This window comes from Phodopus roborovskii, unplaced genomic scaffold, assembly GCF_943737965.1.
Source record: "Phodopus roborovskii unplaced genomic scaffold, PHOROB, whole genome shotgun sequence".
NCBI classification, from domain to species: domain Eukaryota; kingdom Metazoa; phylum Chordata; class Mammalia; order Rodentia; family Cricetidae; genus Phodopus; species Phodopus roborovskii.
In genome coordinates, this window is record NW_026126646.1 from 1630652 (window position 1) to 1637889 (window position 7238).

Below are 7238 nucleotides of genomic sequence, written 5' to 3' on the forward strand. Positions count from 1 at the left end.
GAAAACTTCAACACATTGGAAACAGAAACCAAAGCTGGGCATGGTAGCACAGGCCTTTGATCCCAACACTTGGGATACAGAAGTAGACAGGTCTCTGTGAGTTCAAGGCCAGTCTGGTCCACATAGCAAATTCCAGAGCAGCCAGGACTTCATAAAGAGACCCTATCTCAAAACAAAAACAGAAAAGGAAAAGAGAAAAGGAAGCAGCTACGAACGAAGACACTCGATGACGGAGGCACCACCTGTGTTCCCGGATCGACCGCGATGAAAACGGCTGGACTGCCAGCATTCATCTGGGCAGTTGTAGCAGGGGCAGAAGTCCTGTGCTCACAGTTAAGCACTAGGGGAGCCTGGAATATTAAACACACAGGGCTGTCCTTCAAAGGAAGGGATGTATAACCTGTTATCGGCCCAGAAGGTTGGGAGTGGATGTCGTTAAAATAGCCTGGTGATCTTTGCCGTACCTGTGTGGCCAAGACCACACTGGATCCTCCTCAGACCCTTATGGTGAGCTTGGTTTTGTGTGTGTGTGTGTGTGTGTGTGTGTGTGTGTGTGTGTGTGTGTGTTTGTTTTGTTTTTTCCCGGTTTATCTATAGAACCTATCCATAAGAACCTCTCTATCTATGGAAGGTGTCACATGCACTTTACAAAGAATTTCAATGTAGTCCCTTCTGATCTTTGTTAGCTCACTTTGTTTCTCAGAGAGATTAATGAATGCTTTGTTGTACACGTGGACTTGAGTTTAATTATCACCAGGAAAGCTTCACCAAATTGTGCTGTGCTTAAATGTGCCTAAAATAAACTACTTGGGGTCAGATTTCTGAAGTTCGAACCAAAACTGGCTGCTTAGTTGTGTTGAAACTGCTTTCTTGCCTCCCGCAGATCGTCACTCTGCTGGCCATGGAGGCTGCGAGATCTCCACAGATACTCAATGCAATGCTCATTACAATTCTGACATTTTTTTTGAGACGGGGTTTCTGTGTGTATAATCCTGGGTGTCCTGGAACTCATTCTGTAGACCAGGCTGTCTTCAAACTCAGAGATGTACCTGCCTCTGCCTCTGCCTCTGCCTCCCAAGAACTGGGATTAAAGATGTGCCCCTATGCCTGGCTCTGACAACATTCTTCACAGATTTAGAAAAAAACAAAACATGTAGAACTACAAAAAAAAAAAAAAAATCACAAATAGTCAAAGTAATCCTTAGAGGTAAGAACATAGCTGGCTAGATCACAATACTTGACCTCAAATTATACTACAGAGCTATAGCAAAAAGGCATGATTTGGCATAAAAACAGACATTTACACCAATGGAACAGAAGATGCCAATATAAACCCACAAAGCTATGGGAACGTAACTTTTGACAAAGGAGGCAAACGCATGAGGTGGTGTCCTCCTCAAGGGACAAAGCAGCAAAGCCGGGTTTCTACCTACAAAAAAACGAAATTAGATTCATATCTTTTACCCTGTGGAAGTCACCTCAGGGTGATTAAAGACCTTAATTTAAAACATGAAATGCTGAACGCACTGGAAGAAAACACAAGGACTGCTTTCCAAGGCACTGGGGTAAGCAAAATCTGTCCAAATAGTGCAGGAACCACCATCAACATGCAGGACTATGCGAAAAGAACAAGTTCCTGCACAGCAAAGGAAACCAGCAGCAGAGCAAACACACAGCCCACAGGGTGGGAGAGAATCTTTGCCTGCTGCACCTCAGATAAGGGCTAATGTCTAGAATTTACAAAGGAAAAGAAAAGGGCATATCAACAGATGGGCCAATGGACTGGGCAGAGTTGTAAAAGGAAGAAGCACACACAGAGACAAGAACTATTGCTTTTTTAAATGTTCACCATCCCTAGTCACTGGAGAAAACACAAATTAAAATTACTCTAAGGCTCCAGCTCATCCCACTCAAATGGTTATCACCAAGAAACCAGACAACACTGTCCTAGGGTTGCTATTGCTGTGTGATGAAACACCATCACCAAAAGCAAACTGAGGAGGAGAAAGGGTTAACTGGGCATATGCTCACTGTTCATCATCAGAGGAAGTCAGGACAGGAACTCATGCAGGGCAGGCACCTGGAGGCAGGAGCTGATACAAAGGCCATGGAGGGGTGCTGCTCACTGGCTTGCTCCTCAAGGCTTGCTCAGCCTGCTTTCTTATAGACCCCAAGACCACCAGCCCAGGGATGGAACCACCCACCATGGGCCGGCCCCTCCCTTGACAAGCTCTAATGGAGAAAATGCCCTACAGGCTTGCCTACAACCCAATCTTAGGGAAGCATTTTCTCCCTGATGCTCCCTCTTCCCTGATAACTCTAGCCAGTCCATGCTCCCAAGGTTGACAGTTGATGGCTTCTGGGGGAGGGAATCGGTTTTCTTAAGGGTGTGGCCCCTATGGGTTGACCATGGCCCAGTGGATGACCTAACCCATGAGCACAAATTTGGACTTAGAGGATTACTTTAAAAAAGAAAACAGGGTGCTAGGGCTGGCTGGAGAGACGGCTCTGCAGTTAAAAGCACTGGCTGCTCTTCCAGAGGACCCAGGTTCAACTCCCAGTACCCACATGGCAGCTCACAGCTGTCTGTAGCTCCAATCCCAGAAGGTCAGAGACCCTCTTCTGGCCTCCTTGGGTATAATGCACACGTGTAGCACAGAGAAAACATGCAGGAAAAGCACATAAACACATGAAATTTAAGAACAGTTTTTAAAGAAGATACAAAGTTGGGAGGAGCAGAGTAGAGGTAGGTTCCGGGGAAGCTAGGGGAGGGATGAGTTCCATCAAAATACATTGTGTGGAACTTATAAAGAATTAATAAAAATATCATTTTAAAAAGTCTGGGGGCTGGAGAGATGGCTCAGAGGTTAAGAGCACTGCCTGATATCGCGGTTAAACAAGGATCAGGATAAATAGGCCGAATAGATGTTTATTCAGGGAGAAATAACTTACAACCTAGACAGATGAACACCAGGAAATTCCACCCGATGCTCTCCTGTCCGAGTCACGCCAGAAAGAGAGCCCTTTCCTGGCCCCCTCCGACCTCCTTCCACAGGTCACTCCGCCCATGGCTCCACCCCCAATGGGCGTGGTCAGTGCCACAGAACTATCTCACCTCAGTACCTTATTTTCCAAAGGTCCTGAATTCAGTTCCCAGAAACTATAAGGTGGCTCACAACCCCAGCAAAACAACACTGTATAATATATATACACATATATACATATACTATATATATACATATATATACGAGAAAGTTATCTTTAAAAAAAGAAGTCTGACAACAAATGTTGGAGAAGTTGTAGGGAAAGGGAACCCTTAGTCACTGCTGGAGTACAAATCAATGCAGCCTTTATGGAAGTCAGCTTGGTGGTCCCTCAAAGAATCAACTATAGAAATACCCTTTGACCCAGTCATTGCACTCCTGGGCATTTATCAAAGATCTCCATACTCATTCACAAAAATGTTTGCGCATTCATGTTTATTGTTGTTCCACTAATGAGTGCAAGGACATGGAAGCAAAATAGATGTCCATCAGTGGACGGGTGGGCAATGCACATCAAATGTGGTATACTTACACACTGGGATACTATTCGGTAGCTCAGAAAATGAAATTGTGAGATGTTTTCAGTATAGACCTGGAAACTATATCATACAAGGTGATCTAACCCAAAACACACGTTCGCTGTCATGTTCCAGTCATAGTCTACAATGTATTCTTGTTCCCATGTAACAGGAGTCAGTGTATACAGTCTGAAACTTAAAAAGGAGACCAAGGGAAGAAACACTACTAGGTGATAAGGAGGGGTGAAATACAGGCCAAAGGACACAGGAGTCAAGAGAAAGGAGTGTTTTTTTTAGAAGTTTCTCTGTTACAGTTTTTTCATGGTGGCTATGTAAATTCAATTGTGTTCTGAGTAGCATTTTTGAATTCCAAAAGAATACATTTTTTTTTAATTTCATTTATGGCCAGGCAGTGGTGGCACACATCTTTAATCCTAGCACTCAGGAAGCAGAGGCAGGCGGATCTCTGAGTTCGAGGCCAGCCTGCACTACAGAGTGAGTTCCAGGGCAGCCAGGGCTACGCAGAGAAAGCCTGTCTCGGATGGGGAAATAAATATGTAAATGAATGTGTGTATGTGCAAGCATGCATGCATGTGTTTGTGCATGCGTGTCTGTGTGTGTGCGGAGGTGGCCTAGGGGACCAGAAGAGGGTCTCTCTCTTCCCAGGTGACTCTGGCCTGTGTCGGACCGACAAGCACTCACCAGCAGCGTCTTTGCTCCAAGTCCCCTTGTCTGTCATATTAGCCAGGCTCACAACCCATTTCACTCCATCCCCAAAGGAAGAAACCTGGAAACAAGTTTCTTGTCTAAGAAAATCAGTGTTATATTCGACATACAGAAAAACGTGCAGGGTCTCAGAAAGTTTAAGGAGGCGCTTGTTCTAACGCCCCTCATTCTCTGGTGCAGGTGCCAGCCGCCACGAGATTGGGGCAGTTTCCCTGGGGCAGGGGGAACCCACATTCTTGCTCATGGACATTCCCAACTGTACCACTGCCCACTGCCATGCCTACCTGACAAAGGCTCAGACCCCCAAGTTCCTGGGTCGCAACCCCCACCCGGGGCCATCAGCACCGTAGTGGCTTGACCTTCTGTGATGACTTGTGTGGAATCTGTCTGCAGATTCATGCCTCAGGAACTGGGCCTGGTGGTCTTTGAGGAACTGTGTGCTCAAGTGTCTGATGTCATGGATACATTCATCCCTCACTGACTTCATAATATGAGAACATTCTTGGAGGTGGTAGGAGGCGGTTAGCCTTCACTGGAGAAAGCAGCCCCCGCGGCGTGCTTTTGAAGGACGAGTTTCGTCTCTTGCCCATTCCTTGCCTGTTTTATCCCATTTCCGGGTCACCACGCTCCTGCTCCTGCATGACGTTCTGCCTCAGTCCTGGCCCCCACAAACAGTCAAGGGACCTTGGGCTAAAATGACCCCTGAGCCACAATGAATCCTTCCTCCCTGTGTTTGTCACAGTGACTCGGAAGTCTGTCTCTGGGGAAGCGGGCTCCCAACTCAGGCACGGGTGGGCAGCAGCAGCCCTGGTAACTATTGAAGTCCACTTACCTGGCTCTCCCAAGCGGACAGACACAGGACAGAAGAGCCACCTGTACCAGACCCCCAGAAACACCAAGGGAAATGACCTGGGCGTTCTCATTCCCTGTTAACCCAGCCTTACCTTCTGCATACACAATGTTTTTTTTTTTTTTTTTAAAAATAGGATCTCATCTATCCCAGGCTGGTTTGACCTTGCTGTGTAGCCAAGGATGGCTTTGAATTCCTGGTCCTCCTGCCTCCACCTCCTAAGTGCTAGGGTTACACCACCATTTCCAGTTTATTTGGCAGTGGGATTGGAACTCAGGCTTTTTACATGTTAGGTTAGTGCTCTATCAGTGAAGCTACATTCCCTTAATGCATCATAGCCAGCCCATGTAGGCCTCTGTGAGGCACAGCCAAAGACCACACACACACACACACACACACACACACACACACACACACACACACACGGTGTTCATGCACACCTACCCTTCAATGCCAACTCCCAGCTGTTCATGAACTCAACAGTGTTTGGCAAATGCAGATATTTGCCACTCAACAGAAAGGGACAAATAAATAAATAAATAAATAAATAAAAAGATACACAGACTATCTTTAATGGTCAAGCCATCTCTCTGGCCCTTCCTTTAAAAAACCAGCCATTGAAGCAGAATAGGCTTTAACAAAGCTCACCCTGAAGGTCAAAGAATGAACAGATTGTCATTAATTTGAGGTCCTGTCCATGGTCACACACAGACATGGCCTTCCCCTGGGATGCAAATAAATATGCCCCCAATGTCGGCTGGCTGGAGGGACAATATACCCCGGCCATCCCCATCCTCAGGGTTTGCTAGACCACAGTGAAGCATCCTCAGATCACTTGCCAGGACGTCTTATGCTGGTGGCGGCAGTGAGGAGTGACACCTTGCTCAGCTAGAAGCTGCAGGATTCTCGGAGTTCCTCACACCCCATCTCTAGGTGTGAGGAGCCTGCAGTAGGTGTGAACAGCCTGCAGAAGGCAGAATTTGGTGTTCCTGGAAGACATCTGTGATGGGAGATGTCATTCTATATGTATGTTTCTCATACTGGTTAATGAATAAAGCTCTGTTGGCCAATAGGAAAGCAAGATAGGCGGGTCTAGGAGACAAGGAGGATTGGAGGAAGTAGTAAGGAGGAGTCAGCATGGAGAGGCTGGGGAGACCAGATGCAGGCATTCCCTGGTAAGATGAAAGCACGTGGAAATATTAGATTAACAGAAATGGGTTAATACTTAAGACAGAGCTAGACGATAAGAAACTAGTACCTGGCCAAGAGCATCATATCAAATACAGATTCTCAGTGTGTTATTTGGGGCTGACCCAGCGGCGGGACAAGACCAGCAGCGGGAGGAAAAACCTTACTTCTTACACATCTGCTCCTTGCATCTTCCAGGAACACATTCTGGTTTGATTCCTTCCCAGAGGCCCCACACTTGCAAGGAATCCTTACGTGCCTGGAAGGCCATTCCGCTATGGAGTGGGAAGGTCCAGAGGCAGGGCAGCTTTGTGTCTTGAGAGCCCACATGGGATGCAGTATGCAGAAAGTAAAGGACAAACGTGCAACTGACTGAATGATGGCGCAGCTAAGCTAATGCCAGCTCTGATGGGCTCAAGGTAAGTGCAGACAGGGCTGAGTCAGGAACGGATCTCATCTTCATCTGCACATCTCTCACCACCGCATCTAAAATGGGCCCAGACAGAGCAGGGCAGACCCATGATTGCTGGTCCAGGTTGGGTTCTGACTAACTCCGAGTGCAATCCTTTCTCAAGCCATGAGCATGCCTTCAAGCGCCAAGGTCCCTAGGCCACAGCAGAGTGGGGGCTGAGACCCTGGTGCAGGGTGCTGCAGAAGAGCTGGTAGCTGGGGAGAGCAGCGAGCAGAAGGGCCTGTTTCCTCAGCTGGGCCAGCAGAGTCTGTGGCACTGGGGACAGCCGCCTGTTCAGACCCTTGGTCCCTCCTCTGGCATGCCATTTCCTGGGCAGGCAGGTACTGACCGCTCTGGCCACCCGATATGATTCTTCCACAACTTTTGCCTCCCTTCCTGACACTGGGTGTTGCCAGTTGGTTTTTCTACCAGTGGACTGAGGCGTGCAGGAGCCCCAGCTG